The sequence below is a fragment of the Pan paniscus genome, chromosome 2 (genome assembly GCF_029289425.2).
Source record: "Pan paniscus chromosome 2, NHGRI_mPanPan1-v2.0_pri, whole genome shotgun sequence".
NCBI lineage: Eukaryota > Metazoa > Chordata > Mammalia > Primates > Hominidae > Pan > Pan paniscus.
This window is the reverse complement of record NC_085926.1, coordinates 140,492,764-140,515,176: the sequence shown is the minus strand read 5'-3', so window position 1 is coordinate 140,515,176 and position 22,413 is coordinate 140,492,764. Positions and strand designations below refer to the sequence as shown.

The 22,413-nt window shown below is 42.0% G+C and overlaps 1 protein-coding gene across 7 annotated transcripts in view; it reads right to left on the bottom strand.

Moving 5' to 3' along the window:
* Positions 1-22,413, bottom strand: part of PLS1 (plastin 1) — a 132,861-nt gene that overhangs the window by 107,849 nt on the left and 2,599 nt on the right. The window contains exon 1 of one of the 7 annotated variants that reach the window (XM_034957553.3): positions 7,432-10,120. The exons of 2 other annotated variants lie outside the window; for them this stretch is intronic. The gene's annotated coding sequence lies outside the window, so the exon portion shown is untranslated. Of the gene's footprint in view, positions 1-7,431; positions 10,121-22,413 lie in introns of those variants that run through there. 4 more of the 7 variants (XM_055110580.2, XM_034957552.3, XM_055110582.2 and 1 more) reach the window with 4 other exon arrangements.

The window sequence follows — 22,413 nt, the reverse complement described above, 5'->3', positions numbered from 1 at the left end:
TAAGAAAGGGATCAAGCAAATTGCTATTATTGTTGTTTTTCCAAAATCAACTCACTTCCATGACAACTTCTGATGAAAAACATTGGGTTTTGGTGAGCTGTGTTTCACAGATGGCACCTCACTGACCTGATTAACACTTAAAATTCCAATAACTAGGTCACTCTTAGAAACATTTCCTTGACCAAAAGGATGTCCCAATGATCTTAAACTGGGGAGAGGGGAAGGAAAAGGGAGACCGCCAGGAAAGAATTCAGAGTGCTCTCCAGGAAGAGACAGCAGGAGTCTTTGAGAGGTTTTGGTTTATTTACAAAGATTATAAATACTAACTTGATATCAACCTAGAGATTCTACTTGTCTAAACCTTTCCCCCTCTTTTATTCATTCCAAGCAGCCCTTGGTCCAAGGTGTAATTAACAAGACCGATCCTTCCACACACATTTACCAGTGTCTTAAATTCAAATCCAAATTCTATTTTGGCAGTACTGCTAAAATCTCTTATTTCTTAGTTCTCAAAAAAATTGAAGGAGCTTTTGTCATTTTTTTAATATAAACAACTTCTTTCTTGAAACTGGATCTATAAACAATTTAATGTATTGTGTTCCTCAATAATAGAGTAAATCTGATTTCTGCTAATATTTTGGGTCAGTGACACCCCAAAACCTTTTGCTTTTTATCATGAAGAAGCCCCTCAGACACCTTCTACCTTACTAATGTCTCCATCCAATTTACTATCAAGAAAAGACAGTTTCTCCTTTTTTTTTGTGGTCAGCTTGGATCTTTTGAAGGAGGCATGTCTGTGTGCAGTGAGTTATCACCCAGATATTCTTGTAGGTTTTTTTTTTTTTTTTTTTGAGACAGGGTTTCACTTTGTCACCCAGGCTAAAGTGCAGTGGCACAATCTCAGGTCACTGCAGCCTCAATCTCCTGGGCTCAAAATGATCCTCCCACCTCAGCCTAAGTAACTGGGACTACAGGCACACGCCACCATGCCCAGATAATTTTTTTGTAGAGACGACGTTTTGCCATGTTGCCCAGGCTGGTGTTGAACTCTTGAGCTCAAGCGATCCACCTGCCTCAGCCTCCCAAAGTGCTGGGATTATAGGCATGAGCCACCATGCCCAGCCAGTCTCGTAGTTTTATAGCTGTGAATTGCTCACAAAAGTCAATCATAAAATTTAGTTTATCGTAAAGTCTGAAGTCCCTTCACCACTGGACTTTATGAACAAAGCTATGTCTAACTCTGCTAGGAAATATTTTCTGATGAAACAAGTGTTTTAAGTAAGAAAAAAACTCTCCCAATCATCTAACTCCTCACCCTTTCTGTGCCCACAATATTACTATAATAAAAAGCAACGTGCCTTTACAGAAGCCATGCTACATATGTCTCACCAAAAACGGCACATAGGCACTTTCAGACACAGTGCTAAAAAGAAATCAGATGATCAAAGTTGAACAGCCTCACATCTCATGTGACCTTACAGGTCAGCAAAGTTTCCAGCAATCAAAATTGTATAACCATTTTATAACCAATAAACCCGTATGCAGCACAAATGTCTCTTTCTCCCCGACATTCATCATCAGCCAGAGTAAAATGTTAATTCGGAACTGGATGAAGTGACAAGCTTTTGAATGTTGAGAGAATGAGGGCCAGAGGTGGCCTCAGCCTCAACACTTTGGGAGGCTGAGGCGGGCGAGTCACTTGAGGTCAGGAGTTGGCGACCAGCCTGGCCAACATGGTGAAACCCCGACTCTACTAAAAATACAAAAATTAGCCCGGTGAAGCCAGAAGCTGCGGCCCTGCCTTTCATATCCAGAGAAGAGGCCCTGGGAACACAGAACCACTCAGGGGAAGGTAAAGCAGAACCAGGAAATGGAAAGAGAGCTCAGGCAGCAAGGGAGGGAAGCACGCTCTCAGCTGAGTTCCATTTTGAGACTCCCAGGAGAGTAAGTTCTCTATGTAATTAGGTTCATCAAGAGGAGGGAGAGGAGCACATTTTCTCACAGGTCAAAGCTGGGGCCTATGGGGTGGGGGGGGGCCTTTAAATTATTTGTCTGTGACCTGGGGCCTTTCCTGAGGTATCCACACCCACCTCCAATTAGTCCACAGGGACTTCACAACTCTCCAATCTTAAAAATTGGGGGAGAATGTGTTCACACCTGGATTCTTCCTGGGGGTTTATGGCCATAGTTCAAAGGCCTAAGATTAGAGTCATGATCCATAGATATTCCAGGAGCTTCCAGCAGTGGATCCTGACACCCCAGGGAAAGAAATCCTTATACCTGGTCACTCCAGAGTTCTTAGGCTCCTACACAAGGTGAGCTTCCCAGTTTCCCATTGCCAACTCCACAGACACGCCCTGGATGACCACCAACTCACTCCCCAACTACAGCTCCACCCCAAAAGAGGGTGGGAGCAGATCAGAAGTGGCTTTAATGGTGTACCCAGAGAAAAAGCTGCTGTCCCTTTCTCTAGGAATGCTTCAAGAGAAAAGGAGATAAAGACTAAGTGGAATGAAAAAAAAAAAAAAAACCGGAACGATTTACCACTGTTGTTTTGGTTTTTTTAAATGTGGCTCAAAGAATGTTGGTGGTTCCACCAGCTGAAACCTGTGGCTATTCTAAGCATCTGTTAGACTTACCTCAGAAAGAGCTTTGCATTTTTGTTAAGATATTTGATTAAGTTATTTGAGCGCTCAGTGTATAAAGTCAGATAGGCCTGGGGTCAAATCTCAGCTCAGCCACTTGTAAACTGTGTGACCTCAGATAAATGCTTTTATCTATCTCTCTAAGCCTCAATTTTCTCATCTAGAAAATGAGGGTAGGCCAGGTGCAGTGGTTCATGCCTGTAATCTCAGGGCTTCGGGAAGCTGAGGTGGGAGGATTGCTTGAGGCTAAAAGTTTGAGATCAGCCTAGACAACATAGCAAGACCTTATCACTATAAAAAAATTTTTTTTAATAAGCCGGGCACGTTGGTCCACACCTGGGAGGCTGAGGCGGGAGGACTGCTTGAGCCCAGGAGTTCAAGGTTACGGTGAGTTATGACTGTGCCATTCCACTCCAGATTGGGTGACAGACTGAAACCCTGTTTTTAAAAAATAAAAATTAAAAATAAATGAGTAATTGTTGCACCTATCTCACAGGATGGTTTATAAAGATGAAATGATATATTACTTGTATTTAGTATAGTGCCTGGTTCATGGAAGATATTCTGTAATACTAGTTACTAATATTACTATTATTATTTTAAGAAAGATATTTGTCATTTTACAAAGGGCCATGGTAAATTCTAGGATTTAATATTTGGACATTTAAGTGTATGAGACATTAACTTCAACATACTACCTGATTTTGCATCTGCCTAATCAATTTTCACTAACGTCATCATGAAAAACATATATATATATAAAATATATAAAACCAGGCCAACCCTTCCCTTCCCCGCTGCTAGCCATTTCTCAAGCTCATTTGTTCTGTCTCTCCTCTCAACTGCTCTCTCTCTCCTTGACATTTTTAATGGACCAGCGTTGCCTGTGGAAATATGAAGATGGTGGTCAACCACAGTGTGCAAGTCAATGGCAAGGATGTGGCATCCAACAGCTCCCTCATCGCTGTGTGCAGCTCAATGGAAAGGCTGTGTTTTGATTTGCAAAATGCAACATCTGTTCCAAGTAAACAAATATTCCAAACCACCTCTTGAACTGGAAGTTTGGATTCAGCAGCACTGCTTTCTGTCTTGTTTTTCCAGGTAGAATCTGATCACAATTGTCTCTCTCTCAGCCTTACCTCACCCCCATGTTCTTGGGTCATAAACACCACCCTTTGGTGCCACCCTCCTGGCCTACCCTCACTGCACCTGGCCTACCCTCTCCAAAGCCATTGCTCACCACCTCCTGGTAGTGTAGAATATATCTAGGAAATAGACTCTCAGTCCCAAGGACTTTGGGCCAACCCATTTGTGTCTGCCTCTGACAAGCTAAGCTACCATGACCTTTCCAGACTTCAACTCCCCAGTGTGAAGATTCCTAGGACCCCAGCCTGACTCCCTCCTCACTGTGTACACTCAACCTTGAACTGGCCAGCAGCCTTGTGTTTCACCTCTTCAGATGACACACACATTCTCTCATCGACCACCAAATTTCCCCCTTAGATTGGTTTCTGAGGGCTTTCAGTCCACAGAACATCTTGAACTGGAGTGTCTTGCTACCAACTCAAATTAATCTTGGGAGGCTGAGCATGGTGGCTCAGGCCTGTAATCCTAACACATTGGGAAGCTGAGGCAGGCCAATGAATTCAAGACCAGCCTGGGAAAAATAGTGAGACCCCATCTCTAAACACAAAAAAATACAAAATTAGCCACGCGTGGTGGCACGTGCCTGTGGCCACAGCTACTTGGGAGGCTGAGGTGGGAAGGATCACTTGAGCCCGGGGAGGTCAAGGCTGCAGTGAGCAGTGATCATGCCACTGCACTCCAGCCTGGGCGACAGAGTGGGACCCTGTCTCAAAAAATAAATAAATAAATAAAAATAATCGTGGGGCGAACAACCTCAAAAAGTAATAGTTAATGAAAAGAGCTTGGGTCTAGTAATGAGGAAATTTGAACAGAGCTTCTGGCTATCCCACTAACTAGCTTAGTTAAGAATATCTGAGTCCCTCCTCTATACAATTAGGGGATAGTCTGGATAAAGCACTACCATATAGCTCTAAGATCCTAAATGCCCACCCTCCCCATGGCAAAATGCACTTTTTATTTATTTATTCATTCATTCATTCATTCATGTAATAACTATTGAGTGTCTGATACTGCAAAGCAATGTGCCAGGTATTGTGAGGGGTTAAAGGTCATCCTTCAGAGAGCTTATCATCTAGAATGGGAAATAAGACAATTACATCACTAACTATAAGAAACAGAGACAATGTCACAATTCGAGGTACTTTTTTTTTTTCAGATGCAGTCTTGCACTGTCACCCATGCTGGAGTGCAGTGGCATGATCTTGGCTCACTGCAAGCTCCGCCTCCCGGGTTCATGCGATTCTCCTGCCTCAGCCTCCCAAGTAGCTGGGACTACAGGCGCCCACCACCATGCCGCCCCGGCTAATTTTTTGTATTTTTAGTAGAGATGGGGTTTCACCATGTTAGCCAGGATGGTCTCAATCTCCTGACCCTGTGATCCACCCACCTCGGCCTCCCAAAGTGCTGGGATTACAGGCATGAGCCACCGCACCCAGCCAATTGGAGGTACTTTTAAGATAAAAAGAACATTATAAACCCATTACTAACACCCCAACCCTGAAATTCATTTTCAACATGTCTTTCCTTCTCTGCATTTAGTCTTTCACCACATGCTTCTTCCTTTACATTTCTTAATTCTGTGCCCTCTTTTCTCCACTTTGAGTCACAGGCTTAATCCAGGGCCTGGACCAACTGACCCCTGTTTTTACGCCTGTCTCCCATAATCCCCCTAACTAATCTGTGATCTGTTATCAAAATATGAGGAATCAGAAATGGACTTGGCTGCTGTCTTGATACAGCTCTAACATGGCCTTCCCCATATTATAGAACACACATGAAATCCCTTTACAAAACTATCCATACTGCACTTCCTTCCCCCACTCCCTCCCACAAACAGGGGCTAAGAATATACTTTGTGCTTAGTGCTGGGTGGGATGTTTAAGTCATAGGCTTTAACCTCCAAGAGCTTACACAACCTGTCAACTTCCTGGTCGGGAAGTTGGGAGGTGCTAAAATACTCAGGATACTATATACAATGGGGATACTAACAGCACAAACAACAGTAGTAAGTGCTATAGGGTTCAGAAGAGGGAGAGCTACTTCATGCTAAGGCAATCAAGGAAGGCTTCCAAAAAGAGGTCACACCTGAGCTACACCTTGCAGCATGAGCAGGACTTCAATACGGAAAGAGGGAGGCAAACAGGCATTTTGGGCAAAGGGCCCAAGTGACTGAGGGAAGGAAGGAGGGCGGTTTCAGGACCAGCAAATTGTTAGGTGGGGCTTCAGTGAAAGGGCACTTTTTGAAAGGAGTTTATGAGGTACTAGGAAGCTTAGTAAGAGAAACAACTAATTTTCTGCTTAAGCCAGACTTCATGGTATAAGTAGAAGAGAAAAAGGAAGTTTAATAATGGAGGCAAAGAAGAGTATCTGCAGGGAGTGGTAAAAAGACCCCAGAAAATGAGAAAACCTGGATCCCAGGCCTAGCTTTGCCAATGAGGGGCTTGGGTGGCCACAGCAAGTCATCTAACCTCGCTGGTCTCAGTTTTCTCATTTGTAAACTGAAGCAGCTGAACTGGCTGACCTCAAAGGTCTCTACAGCCAAAACTAGACCAACTGTATATTATTTCTGCCATTAAAACATTTATCATGGGAGGAATGAAGGGGGGCAGGATACCTGTATTCCCTTTCCATATAGGTTTCTCTTCCTGAACTTAAAATTTCCTCTTCCTAAACTTACTACCTCTCTGTATATATATATGCCTCCACATTACAAATTTAACACTTTACTATAGAATTTCATTACATAATTCAACTTAAAGGAAAGCTGATTACAAAGGTGGTGGGGGTGTAAAAGTACTTGCTTCAAGTTCAGTGTGTGCCCCCTGTCCTGAAATTTTGCTTCTGGCTCACAGGTTCTTCAAGAAATTTATGCAGCACAGCTGAAGCCTCATACAAGTGTATCCAACACCGTGGCTGGAGGGAAAGATATCACGGTATAAGCCATAAAATGTGACACAGTAAGTAAGTAAAGGAGGAAAAGTGAGAATTCTGTTACTCATCTAAACGACCGCTTCCTTTTAATAGTACCAAATGAAGACCGAAATACAGTAATAATTGAAAAGTTAGGGAGAAATCTTAAATTTTTTTAAGTCTCCACTTGAAAATGCAGCTGAAACACGGAAAGTTTTTTGGCAGTGAAATTCGCTGAAAACTGACATTTTTATGCCGCATCCAGAGGTCCCTATGCTCCAGGAAAGGTACCAAAAACAGCACGGATGGGATTTCACTACAGCCCTATTGATCCTATGCACCAAAAGGCCAAAGGCAAACAAACCAGTCCCAGAATTAAAACAAAACAGGCTGGTTCAGAAAGCCTCACCGGCAGCCACCCAAAGTTGAAAGCAGAAAACTTAATGAAATACCTTATTTCATTGCATGGAATCACAATTCAGTTAACAGGCTTATTGTTTAAGCAGTGTAAATACGCGATTTAACACCTGCGGGCACTGCCTGCCGGGACTGGGCAAAAGCGTGCCCAGAGGACGGCGGGCGCCACACTGCACAGCCAGGAGACGAGACGCGAGCGAGGGGACCCGGAGATACTGCCCCCGAGCCGCCGCGCGCCCCCGAAGGAGTAACGCTTCGCTTTCCATCTGTCTGTCCAGCCTTCCTTTTGGGCCCTATCCCCACCCCCGCGTACCTGCCGCCACCGCTGTCCTGCCTTCGAGAGCGCAGCTCCCACTGGAGATCCAAGTACCTGCAGGTCCACTCTGCGGCTACCTCTCCGCGCCCGCGTAGCCGCTGCGCTCGCGCCACTGCGCATGCTCGGCCGGCACCCGGGCCCGCAAACTCTGAATCCACTTGCCACGTTTTGCCTGCGGCTCCCAGGGGAGGGAAAGGGAAGCCCAGAACCTGGGTTTAAGCTGAGGGTGAAAGAGGAGTTGCAGGCGCTGGGAGCGTGGATGGGGAGAGGTGGACGGGCGCTGCGGCAACGTTATCTCTACCGCCCACAGTTACCCAAGTCTAAAGATGACCACCTACACCCTGGGAATGAGTTTAGCACAGCAGTTCTCAAACTTGAGCGTGGATCAGAATCACCTGGAGAGCTTTTTAAATCACAGATCCCAAACCCAGAAACTGAGTTTCCGATTCAGTTAGGTCTGGAGCGTAGCGCGACAGTTCCCATTTCTAACATGTTCTCAGCGAAAACTGGTGCTACTAGTCTGGGTACCACCCTTTGGGACCTGCTGGTCAAAAGGAAAGGTACACGTTATTAAAGGAAGACTTGTTTCTCTCCCCTACTTTTTTTTTTTTCCGTTTGTTTCACGGATTGCTTCCTTTTCCTTTAACAGCCACACCTGATTAAAATAAATATATAACTAAAGCCCACACTCAAACAAAAGTGGGATATTTTCTCTCGCATGTGAGTCAGGTAAATGGAATGCTGCCTCAAGAGTTCTCACATACTTTGCCTGAAGCATAATCCGTAGTTGTGGTCTGTCCAACTCAGTCCAGAGAACAGAACAAGGTTTTGCTGCCCCTTTAACTCAAAGTCCCACGTGCCCCTTCTGCGCCTAACACAATATCCAATACAGAATAGGCACCCAACCAACCCTGAGATGGTAACAATAGAAAAAAAAAGGGGGGTGAAGTTGAAATTATTTTAAGAACTCAAACAAATTGGACGAGCAATGAACTATGAAAGTAGGTGGGCCATGGAGAGGGAAGATAAGGAATTTTTCCCACCTGCCACCTAGAGAATCAGGTGAATTTAGTATTCTTATCTGATTTTTCCCACCTGCCACCTACAGAATCTGGTAAATTTAGTATCCTTATCTGATACTTATTTATCTAGATATGCAAGGGGAGTTAAGTAAGTTCTCACAAAATAAAGCAAAATATTTCTTTAAAAGGTAAACATACATCTAACATATGACCCAGCCATTTCATTCCTAGATGTTATCCAAGAGAAATTAAAACATATGCTTACACAAAAATTTGAACAGGAATGCTCATAGCAGCTGTTTTTCACAAAAGCCCCAAACCAGAAGGAACCCAACTGTCCATCAACATGTAAATGAAAAAACAAATTGTGGTATATTTATACAATGCAATACTACTCAACAATAAAAAAGAAGAAATACTCTCACACAGGACTCAATATGGATAACTCTCAAAATCGGTATGCTGAGTTGAAGAAACTAGAGACAAAACATATTGTATAATCCCACTTATATGAAGTACAAACTAACCTATAATGACAAAACCCAGATTAGTAATTGCCTGGAGCCAGGAGTGGAGGGAAGGATAAACTGCAAATGAGCAGAAAAAATATTTTTGGAGAGGGACGATGGAAATTTTCTCTGTTTTGATGGTAGTGACAAGTTCACAGGTGTATACAACTGTCATCGCTAAGTTGTACACTTTAAACATGAAAAATGTGTGTAAATTATTCACCAATAAGTTTGGTAAGAGAACACTTTTTCATGAAATACTCTTATGATCTGTTTTTTTTCGTGGTAATATTGACCAGGGCAAGTTCATGAGGAAACGTAGATTCTAAATATGGTATAACCTGATTTGGGAAAGGTAAAATAAAAAGTCATCCTCTGTAAATGAAGCTAAAAATAATGCATATAAAATGTCTGTAACAACCCTCTGTAAAAGCAGCCAACCCTAAGATATGATTTGTAAATATACCATTGATAAAACCGTTTCCCAAAATTGTTTCCAAGTGTAAAATAATAACTAGAGTATATCATTAGAAATGCACAACCAGGGCCCAGTGCAGTAGCTCACGCCTGTAATCCCAGCATGCTGGGAGGCCAAAGTGGGCAGATCACCTAAGGTTAGGAGTTCAAGACCAGCCTGAGCAACATGATGAAACCCCGTCTCTTCTAAAAATACAAAAATTAGCCGGGCGTGGTGGCAAGCGCCCGTAATCCCAGCTACTCAGGTGGTTGAGGCAGGAGAATCTCTTGAACCCAGGAGGCAGAGGTTGCAGTGAGCCAAGATCAAGCCACTACACTCTAACCTGGGCGACAGAGCGAGACTCTGTCTCAGAAAAAAAAAAAAAGAAATGCACAACCAGCGTGTAATAATTATATAAAGAAAATTGTTACCTGCTTAACTGATTGTATCACTAGCAATGACAAATAAGGTATTCAAACTGTGTTTCCAGGAGCTCTGGGTTTCATGGAGAGAAAAATACACAGGGCTCTGGATCAAGGACCCTAACCCAGACTGCTTACATATTGTAGTATCTTGTGAAATCTTATTTGATAAAAGGGTTTCACTGATAATTTTGTTTTTTTGAGACTGAGTCTCGCTCTGTTGCCCCGGCTGGAGTTCAGTGGCACGACCTCAGCTCACTGCAACCTCCACCTCCCAGGTTCAAGAGATGCTCCTACCTCAGCCTCCTGAGTAGCTGGGATTACAGGTGCACACCACCACACCTAGTTAATTTTTTTAATTTTAGTAGAGACAGAGTTTCTCCATGTTGGCCAGTCTGGTCTCGAACTCCTGACCTCAGGTGATCCACCCTCCTCGGCCTCTCACAGTGCTGAGATTATAGGTGTGAGCCACCGCACCCGGCCATCATTGATAATTAAAAGAGCAATCGTTTGAAAACAATTGAAGTAATAGTATCAGGTCGTAAGAATTCACAAAGAGATGGTATACTTGGTGGACCTAAGTATTCTGGTAATCAAAAGTGTACACTGTTTTTTGGCTTGCAGAGCAATGAGAAAAAATACATACAAAGATTTTTAAACTAGTTAAAAATGTACACTGTAGTTATAGTAACCATATGTTCCAATTTTTGTAGAATAGTCTTCATTTAAATATTTGTTTATCACATAAATTATATCTAATCATGTATTCCAACTGTTGGTTGAAAAAAATAACATCTTTTAAGCTGGGGGTTGTTTTTCAAAATAATATAAAAAATCACGAACTAAAAATAAAACGAGGATAAAGCAGGGCATGGTGACACACACATGTAATGCCAGCATTTTGGGAGGCCAAGGTGGAAAGGGCACTTGAGCTCAGGAGTTCAAGACCAGCCTAGACAACGTGGAAAAAACCCATCTCTAAAAAAAAAACAAAACTAAAATTAGCCAGGTGTGGTGGCATGTGCCTGTGGTTCCAGCTTCTCTGGAGTTTGAGATGGGAGGATCTCTTGAGTCCAGGAGTCTGAGGCTACAGTGAGCCATGTTCACTACACTGGACTCCAGCCTGGGCAACAGAGCAAGACCCTATCCGAAAAAAAAAAATTGAGCTGCTACTGGGTAGTCACCATTTTAAACACTTCACCGTATTTACTCATTGAATATCCATGCCAACCCTATGAAATTATCCTCAATTTACAGGTGAGAAAACTGAAGTACAAAATGTTATTTTTCCCATGATAACACAACTAAAGACTAAATAACTAATTACAACTACATTTTTAAAATATATTTTATATAAAGACAATCTTTGCTAATTTCACAGTTTCCAAGGATCCATCTGAATTATTAATTTATTTTTCCAGGCTCATTGATACTAAGAGGGCTACCAAAAAAGCAGAGCTCTAGTGATTACTGCCATCATCATCTTCATTATCATTGCTAATATTTATTCCATGTCTTCTATGTACTAGCTACTGTGCCAAGAAGTTCACATTGTTTATTTCATTTAATATTCATGAAGACAAAAGTGCAGATTCAATAATAATAGGTAACAAAGACAGCGAATGGCGGAACCAGGATTCCAACTCAAGAGTGAATGGCGGGCCGGGCGCGGTGGCTTATCCCAGCACTTTGGGAGGCCGAGACAGGTGGATCACTTGAGGTCAGGAGGTCAAGAACAGCCTGGCCAACATGGTGAAACCTCATCTCTACCAAAAAATACAAAAATTAGCTGGGTGTGGTGGCATGTGCCTGTAGTCCCAGCTACTTGAGAGACTGAGGCAGGACAATCTCTTGAAGCAGGGAGGCAGAGGTTGCAGTGAGCTGAGATCATGTCACTGCACTTCAGCCTGGGTGACGGAGTGAGACCTTGCCTCAAAAAAAAAAAAAAAAGCTAATGGAAGAACCAGGATTCAACTCCAGTTTTCTACTATTTACAATACTGGTCCCTGCAAAGTTATAATATATCCTGTATTCTAAGGGGAAAATATTGGCATTCTGGATTATAACCGAGTTTCTGTGAATGTGGCTAATGTTAGTTCATTCCCCAGAGCCTGATGGTTTCTAACATGCTTATAACCACAACACCCCACTGCAACCCAGCCCTGATCAGCATCCCGAAATCAGCTACTATATAGGCACCAATTTTACAATCAATTTTAGAAAAGTAGGTGCATTCTGAATGATACCAGCAAGTGTGATGTGATCATATTTATTTCATTTGGCTGGTTTTTTTTTTCCAGAACAAAGAGAGTAGAGAAAAAAACATATGTGAGAAAGACTAAGATTCAATATTCAGTCTGTGGCCATACCACCCTGAACACTCTCGATCTCGTGTGATCTCAGAAGCCAAGCAGGGTCAGACCTGGTTAGTACTTGGATGGGAGATTCAGTATTCATTTCAACTCTGAATTTATGATAAATCATTTAGAAGAGAAAACAATAATATGAGAAATAAGTCCAAAAAAACAGGGCAAAACTTCTCTCTCTCTCATGCATACACACACACACACACACACACACACACACACAAAATTTAACACACACACCGTTTTGATCTAACACAGATAAGATCAAAATAGCCAACAAAGCACACACACCTAAACCCACCTACCACCTAAAATCTCATGAAATGATAAAGGGGATAATTTTATTTGTTTATTTTAATCATTATTTATTTTTGAGACACAGGGTCTCACTTTGTCACCCAGGCTGGAATGCAGTGGCAGAAACATGGTTCACTGCCTCCACCTCTGGGGCTCAATTGATCTTCCTGCCTCAGCCTCCTGAGTAGCTGGAACTACAGGCATGCACCACCACACTCAGCTAATTTTTGTATTTTTTGTACAGACAGGGTTTCACCATGTTGCCCTGTCTGGTCTGGAACTCCTGAGCTCCAGCGATCCGCCTGCCTCGGCCTCCCAAAGTGCTGGGATTACAGGCATGAGCCACAGGGCCCAGCCAGGAGATACTTTTAAAAAGTAAAGGCCGGGTGCAGTGGCTCACATCTATAATCCCAGCGCTTTGGGAGACCGAGGCAGGCAGATCACCTGAGGTTGGGAGTTCAAGGCCAACCTGAGCAAAATGGAGAAACCCCATCTCTACTAAAAATACAAAATTAGCCTGGCGTGGTGGCGCATGCCTGTAATCCCAGCTACTCAGGAGGCTGAGGCAGGACAATTGCTTGAACCCAGGAGGCGGAGGTTGCATTGAGCCAAGATCGTGCCATTGCACTCCAGCCTGGGCAATAAGAGCGAAACTCCATCTCCAAAAAAAAAAAAAATAAGTAAAAGAAGGCTGGGTGTGGTAGTTCATGCCTGTAATCCCAGCACTTTGGGAGGCCAAGGCGGGTGGATCAACCTAAGCTCAGGAGTTCAAGAGCAGCCTGGTCAACATGGTGAAATCCTAGAAACAAAAAAAATTGCCATCGACAAACCAGAAATGTTGAGAAAAGACAGAATGCAGATAGATTAAATCTCAGAAAAACCAAATGGAAGGAAAATTCAGCTCAAATCATATGGAGGAATCTGCTAAAGGCAAAAGTAGTAGTAGTTGGGGAGAGGGTGTACAAACTTAACAGATCAAGAAGTAGGGAGGAGGGTACTGAGACATTGGTCAGGGGGAGTAATTAGAATAAGAGATTTAGAGTAGCTAGGCTGGTCAACCACTTTCTTCTCTCCAACTGGTTCTAAATTGTGGCCCAGAAAGCAATAGACCACCAGGAAGAACACCAGTCTTCCACACTTTAAAGATGAGCAACCACACACCCTTGTCTTATAAGTGCTGTTCCCTATACAAAATTGGCAGAGAACAGCTACCATAAATAAATAGGCAAAAGGAAGAGAGATTCTAAAATACAAAATTGAACAGATAGCTAACACATTATCATACATTTGAAAAAAGTCACCATGAAAGAGGCACCATTTTTACAATTATTATTAGAGAAAACAAAGCTACAGAACAATCAGAAGACGACATTTGAAATGTATAATATCTTCAGAGAAACATGAGAAGATGTCATATGTACAAAAACTTTGACTATATATTTGGAAATTTAAAATTTTGATAACTGAGGCTGGGTGTGGTGGCTCACTCCTGTAAATCCAGCACTTTGGGAGGCCGAGGCAGGCAGATCGCTTGAGTTTAGGAGCTTGAGACCAGCCTGGGCAACATGGCTAAACCCTCATCACCACAAAAATACAAAAATTAGCTAGGAAGCCAGGCACGGTGGCTAATGCCTATAATCCCAGCACTTTGGGAGGCTGAGGCAGCTGGATTGCTTGAGTCAGGCATTTGAGACCAGCCTGGCCAACATGGTGAAACCTGTCTCTACTAAAAATACAAAAATTAGCCAGTCATGGTGGTGAGTGCCTGTGATCCCAGCTACTCAGGAGGCTGAGGCAGGAGAATCACTTGAACCAGGAGGTGGAGATTGCAGTGAGCCGAGATCACGCCATTGCACTCCAGCTTGGGCAACAGAGCGAGACTCAATCTCAAAAAGAAAAAAATTACCTAGGCATGGTGACACACATCTGTAGTCCCAGCCGGCTACTTGGGAAGCTGAGGTGGGACGATCACTTGAGCCCAGGAGGTTGAGGCTACAGTGAGCCATAATTGCACCACTGCACTCCAGCCTGGGTGACAGAGACCCTGTTAGAAAAAAAAAAAAATATATATATATATATATATATGAGATATATATGATATATGTTATATATATGATATGATAGCTGAAATTAAAAAATGAAATGAATGGTCTGGGTTTCAGAATAGACATAGATTAATAACTGGAAAATCAAGCTGGCCTATTATCCCAGAATGATGTCACCCCAATTAGCAGTGGCAGAAAAAAATGGCTTTAGGGCCTATAAGGGTGCCCTGAGGCAATTTTCTACATTCTCCACCCTCCCCCCATACCTTGCCCTTACTTATTTGGAAAAAAATAAGATCATATACCACATTAACTGAAACAGATGGCAAATTATGAAAGAGCTATGGGGTGTGGCAAAGGCTGCTGATTGTCCCCAAATATCTTTTCATTAAATATATCTATGATGTATTTATGAAAATAAGGGCATTTCAAAATACAGGAGAATGATGGACTAGTCAGTGACATAGTAACAGATACCATGCATGGATTGACCAACTCTCTTCTTGGATGCCTTCCTGGAAAGCCAAAACCAATATTTCCCACATTCACTTGTAGCTAGGATTCCAAAAATGATTTAGGTTTTACCAAGCCAAGTTAGACTGATTCAAATTTGTATTACATGAAGAGAGAGGAAAGGCATGAACCCCTTTGGGTAGATTCCTAATTCTGCAGCGTCCTGATCCTTTCAGAGTTAGCAGCTGCCTTGACAGGTAATTTGGGGAGTTCTTGAAGACTCATGATGAAGCCTGTTTCTCTCAAAGATTTTGTATATCACCTAGATCCCTTAAACCCTTTATTTTTTAAGTGGCAGAAGGGACTTCAATACCAACATATGAACTATCTGTCTGGGAAATGAGTTGTCTGATCTTGTTTCAAAAATGATCTGTAGATAAATGGGAAAACGAATACTAGCAAACTGAAGTACAAAAATGTTAGGGAAAAGTATAAAAGAACATTTTAAATCTTGTGGTTAGCCTTTCTAAGCAAGACTAAAATCCAGAAGACACAAAGGAAATGATGGGTAGATTTGATATAATAAAAATTAAAATTCCTACATAAGAGCCAAGTGACAGACTAAGATATAATATTCTCAGATATAAATCAGAAAAGGTTTAATTCATAATATGTTAAAATGTTTGTATAAATCAATAAAAAAGACACAACCAAATTAAAACTGATAAAATTCTAAACAGGTAATTTACTAAAAAAAGGTAATCCAAATGATTAATAGACATGAGTAGATGCTCGAACTTGCTGGTAAGTAGAGAAATGCATATACATACATGTAAGTGCCGTAACCTAATCAAATCAGAATCTCTGGGAGTCCCCAGATACTTTTTTAAAATCTTCCTATCCACATAAATTCAATGTGTAGCCAAAGTTAAGAACCACTACCCTAAAACAGCGCTAACTCAAAGTGTGGGCAGTGGACCAGCAGCAGTAGCATCTAGCAGCTTGTTAAAAATGCGAATTACTGAGTTTCCTTTCAGACCGATTGAATCAGAATTTCTCCAGGTGATTCTGATGCATGCTCAATTTTGAGAACTCTGAAACCTCTCTGCATTTTATTTACAGAGCTACTTGGAGGATAATAGCAGGTGAAAGTATTTTCAGAAAAGTAAAAATAGTAATCGCAAATACAAATAATCATACTATTCCAATATATTTTACATAATCTTAGGGTCATACTCAGGACCTAGCAATGAAAATGACAATAATTCATTACTGAAATAGAAATCTCTTGGAGACATAAAGAAGTAGTCCATGTCCTTATTTCTGAATTGTCTCCAAATACAGTGGAGTGTCAGTTAGTTCTATAATACAGTCTTAGTAGATGTGAAACTGCCACAGGGATAGGAAGCCAAATGGCTTACTTTTAAGTTTCTTAAATATTTTGTTACTTTATGATGGCTTTTTTTTTTGTAATGGGTTTTTGCAGTGTTTCCACTAAATGGGACAAGTGTATTGGTGCAGTTTGGCTGTACTGGATCATTTATTCTGCACTATTAAATTTCAGAATATTGGCTTGTGGTTATGTTGTCTATTATTTGAGGCTTTACCCAAAGAAAACTAACAGACATGTGCCCCCTTTTACCCTTAATCTATGTCTGACAATATCCCATACATAGCCAAGCTATTAAAGAAGAGAAATGGCATGGTCTTTGGGTTTTAAGAAGGTTGCTCTGACTGCTGTGTAGAACAACTCCAAACAACATCAGCATCATCTAGAAGCTTGTTAAAAATGCATATTATTGAATGTGTGTGTACCAAGAGGTGTCCACTGAAGTTCATTCGGATGTAGAAAGGAACTTGTAAAACTGTTGCATTATGTTGGAACTTGCATAGCTAACCAACCAGGAGTTTGGGCATCTGGCTGAGAACCAAGTCTATCTTAGTCTCAACTGGGTTGTAGTACCACCTGGTGGTCATTTTCCACTCTAGTTTAATCATGAATGGGGATAATTCTATACACATGGCTGACTGGAATTCCAGAACACTGACTGATGCCCCTTTGGCAACTTGATCTGTGACACTGGGCTTAGGAAATACCAGGGACACTGGGACCTATCCACACCAACCACTCTGCTTCCTGCCTCACCCTCTCCTCCAAACTCCCACTCCCCAAATGATAAAAAGAGGGCTGACAGGAATGCAGGAATCAATTAATAGTTGTATTATGTTCAAATTTACATTATCATGAAATTCATGTACATTAGGATGTAGAACTATATATGGTTAATAAAAATGTGCACATATTAGGATACAAATTTTTAAAATTTCAACAGTACTACTGAATAATAATTTTTAAAAAGTTGGATAACAAATGCTGGCAAGGATGTGGAGAAAAGGGAACCCTTGTACACTGTTGGTGAGAATGTCAATTAGTACAACCACTATGGAGAACAGCGTGGAGGTGCCTCAAAAAACTAAAACTAGAACTACCATATGATCCAGCAATCCCATTGCTAAGTATATACCCAAAAGAAAGGAAATTGGTTTATCAAAGAGATAACTGCACTCCCATGTTTATTGCAGCACTATTCACAATAACCAAGATTTAGAAGCAACCTAAGTGTTCATCAACAGATGAATGGATAAAGAAAATGTGATACATGTACACAACGGAGTAGTATTCAGCCATAAAAAAGAATGAGATCCTGTTATTTGCAACCACATGGATGAAACTGGAGGTCATTATGTTAAGTGAATTAAGCCAGGCACAGAAAGACAAACTTCACATGTTCTCACTTATTTGTGGGAGCTAAAAATAAAAACAATTGAACTCATGGAGATACAGAGTAAAATGATGGTTACCAGAGGCTGGGAAGGGTAGTGGGGGGGTGACGGGTGTGCGGTAGGGATGGTTAATGGGTACAAAATATAGTTAGATAGAATAAGTATTTGAGCCTGTAATCCTAGCACTTCAGGAGGCTGAGGCAGGCCGATCACTTGAGCCCAGGAGTTCAAGACCAGCCTAGGCAACATGGCAAAACCCCCATCTCTACAAAAAATACCAAAATTAGCCAGCTGTGGTGGTGTGCACTTGTAGTCTCAGCTACTCAGGAGGCTGAGGTGGGAAAATCACTTCAGCCTGGAAGCCCAAGGCTGCAGTACACCAAGATCAGGCCACTGTAGTCCAGCCTGGACAACAGATGAGACCTTGTCTCAAAAAAGAAAAAAGATCTAGCATTTGATTGCAGAACAGGGTGACTACAGTCGAACATTTATTGTACATTTTTAAATGAATATAATTGGATTGTTTGTAACACAAAAGATAAATGCTTGAGGTGATGGATACCCCATTTACCCTGATGTGATTATTACACGTTGTGTGCCTGTATCAAAATAGCTTATGTACCCCATAAAGTATATACACCTACTATATACCCACAAAAATTAAAAATTGGCCAGATATGGTGGCTCCTGCCTATAATCCCAGCACTTTGGGAGGCCAAGGCAGCAGATCACCTGAGGCCAGGAGCTCCAGACCAGCTTGGCCAACATGGCGAAGCCCATCTCTACTAAAAATACAAAAATTCACCAGGCGTGGTGGCACGCACTGGGATTACAGTAGCTGTAATCCCAGCTACTCAGGAGGCTGAGGCAAGAGAATGGCTTGAATCCTGGAGACGGAGGTTGCAGTGAGCCGAGATCGTGCCACGGCCCTCCAGCGAGTGAGACTCCATCACACACACACACAAAAAAAATCTAGGAGATGGCCACGCGCAGTGGCTCACTCCTATTAAATCCCAGCATCCCAGCACTTTGGGAGGCCAAGGTGGGCAGGTCACTTGAGGTCAGGTGTTCAAGACCAGCCTGGCCAATATGGTAAAACCCCATCTCTCCTAAAAATACAAAAATCAGCTGGGCATAGTGGCATGCACCTGTCATCCCAGCTACTTGAGAAGCTGAGGTGGGAGGATGGCTTGAATCCTGGAGGCAGAGGTTGCAGCTGAGCCGAGATCACATGATTGCAATCCAGCCTGGGCGACAGAGTGAGACTCGTTTCAGGAAAAATAAAAGGTCTGGGAGACTCTCTCCCCCTCAAGTATGGAGAATGGGTTAGAGAAAAACAAGCCTAAAGGCAGATAGGCAAGCTAGAAGCCTGTTGAAGTAATTTAGGCAAGAGGTGATGATGGTCTAAACCTAGAATGGTGGTAAGGGAATTTGGGGGAAAGTGGATAGGTTTGATATTTAGGAGATAGAATCTAGTCCTTATGTTTTAAAGATATAAACTGAAGTATCTGCAGATAAATTGATATGAGGTCTAGACTTTTCTTTAATCCAACTGAGGAGAGAGAAAATGAGAAAGGTGGTTATAAATGAAACAAAGACTAACCATATGCTGATAATCATTGATTGGGTGATGGACATAAAGGAGTTCCTTATTGTGTCTACTTTTATATATATTTGAAAGTCCCCATAACAAAAAGTTAAACAAAATAAAGTGCCTGGGAAATGCTGAAGGGAAAATATTCAGTAGGGAGATAGACATAGGAAATATAAATCTTGGAGAGAGATAAGGGAAGAGCAATGAATTTTGGAGTGAACAGCAGACGGAAAGTTAATTGAAGCCTTGAGTGTGAATGAAATAATAAAAAAGAGAAAAGAAACTAAGTTAGAATCCTGAGGAATATCAACAGTAACGGGAATGGCAAAGAAGTGTTGTTAACAAGTAAGCGTCATGGAGTCCAAAGAAAGCTTTCCAAGAAAGCAGCAGTGGTCTACATTAGGGGTCTCCAACCCCTGGGCCACAGTACTGGCCAGTGGCCTGTTAGGAACCGGGCCACACAGCAGGAGGTGAGTGGAGGGCAAGCAAGTGAAGCTTCATCTCTTTTCACAGCAGCTTCCCATCACTGGCATTACTGCCTGAGCTCCGCCTCCTGTCAGATCATCAGGGCATTAAATTCTCATAGGAGTGCAAACCCTATCGTGAACTGCACATGTGACAGATGTAGGTTGCATGCTCTTTATGAGAATCTAATGCCTGATGATCTCTCATTGTCTCCCATCACCCCAGATGGGACCGTCTAGTTGCAGAAAAACAAACTCAGGGCTCCCACTGATTCTACATTATGGTGAGTTGAATAATGACTTATTATATATTACAATGTAATAATAGTGCAAAATAAATGTAATGTGCTTGAATCATCCCGAAAACATCCCTCCACCTCCCTGTCCATGGAAAAACTGTCTTCCACAAAACTGGTCCTTGGTGCCAAAAAGGTTGAGGACAGCTGGTCTCTGTTGTCAAATGCTGCTAAAAGGTCAAAGGAAAGAACTGGTCAACAGCCATATGAAAGTAATTGGTAACTCTGGTGAGAGGCACTTAAGGGGTGGGAGGGCAAACAGGAGAGTATAGTATACGTAGGTTTAGGGCTGAGTAGAAGGTGTAGAAATGGAACCAGCCTGGATAATACATGAGTTACTAGAGGGAGGATGTCTACTTGGAATGCTGACTTCTTGAATCAACTCATTTGTTAAAATACTGCTATAGATGTTTGATTTCTCTAAATGACCTGCTACTCTCCTTTTATTCTGTTCTACACTCTCCTGCCAGATTCAAGTGTAGCTTTGACCATCACTCTTATATGAAATCTCCCAGAGCCTCTCCAATACTTACTGAAGTCTGTACAAATGTCTCAGACTACTCTAAATGTTCCCTTGTACCAGCCAAAGGGGACCGTGTCCCTCCCTCAGCATGCTTTTTGTTCATACTGCTGCCTCTAGTTAGAATATATTCCTTTTCCCCAATTTATGTCTCTTGAAGTCCTCCTCATCCTTCAAGTCCAATCTCAGATATGGTGACACCTTCTCCTTGAGCTCCTTCCTGATACACCTCTTCTTTCCACTGGAGTAGATTGTGTCCTCTATTTTTCCAATACATGCTGTTTATATCCCTGTACTGGCATTCACTGGATTTCACTTTGCTCTTAATTGTCTATGTTCTCATTATATCTTTCTGTATCCACAAATTGTACATTACCTGAAATTAACTTTTTTTTTTTTTTCCTCTGAGACAGGATTTGGCTCTGTTGCTCAGGCTGGAATGTAGTGGTGAGATTGTGGCTTACTGTAACCCTGGCTTCCTTGGCTCAAGCCATCCTCCTATCTCAGCCTCTCAAGTAGCTGGGACTACAGGTGTTAGCCACTATGCCCCGCTGAAACTAACTTCATCTTCCTCATTTTTGTGTCTGTCACAGAAGTACCTAACCCAATATCTTGCCCAAAATGACTTTTTGAATTAAATGGGATTTCCGAGGCTCTATTACTTATAAGGCTTGCAAGTTTATACTGCTTTTTAGAATTACCATGCTATTTAGCTATTGCCTTCCAGATAGCATTCTAATTTTTATAATCTTTCTTCATATGTTCTAAAAATAGCTAAAATTTGGTATTTTTAAACTATTTTTCAGATGTGTTATTTAAGCTTAAAAGTATACTTATTTTAGTTTTTAAATGCATCAGTTATTAGGTTCTTGGTAAGACATTTAGAACACCTATTTGCTAGGATAAACTCCATTCATCAGAGCAAACACAGATTACAGGTAGCCCTGGAGCTAAGGAATAGCTTTGATTTTTGGTAACATTTACGAGTCCACAGCTTTCTAATTTTTTTTTTTTGAGATGGAGTCTTGCTCTGTCACCCAGGCTGGAGTGCAGTGGTGCGATCTCTGCTCACTGCAAACTCTGCTTCCCGGGATCAAGTGGTTCTCCTGCCTCAGCCTCCCCAGCAGCTGGGATTACAGATGCCCGCCACCACGCCAGGCTAATTTTTGTATTTTTAGTAGAGATGGGGTTTCACCACGTTGGCAGGCTGGTGTCAAACTCCTGACCTCAAGTGATCCACCCGCCTCAGGCTCCCAAAGTGCTGGGGTAACAGGCGTGAGCTAGCGTGCCTGACCATGAGTCCACAGCTTTCTGATCAACCTTGCATTGCTCCATAATCTTCTATTACTCTCTTTCTGTGTTGACGATGTCACTTTCCCAGTATTTGGGCTTCCATAGCATCATCTTCTTAAGCAAGCATTGGTAAGATGTTTTGGAATTTTCACATTGCTGATTTCAATTTTGTGATGACCTCTGGTGTGTTTCCCACAGAATTTGAATGAGGACCAGAGGTCCAGTCACAATTAACAAGCCACTCCTCAGCTGCTCCAGTAAAACCACCCTCTTGCCTTTGTGGTGCCCAGTGAGGATCAGCAGAATGATCCCAGGAGAGAAGCTAGTTTGCAGTTTTCTCTGTGCTGACTGAGGTGTTTGTTTGTTTTTTCTGTGGCTCAACAGCAGCTTTCGAGGCACATCTTTGGAAGGATCTAGGCATTTTGTAGGGTTTACTTTGCAAAAAGTATCACCATTC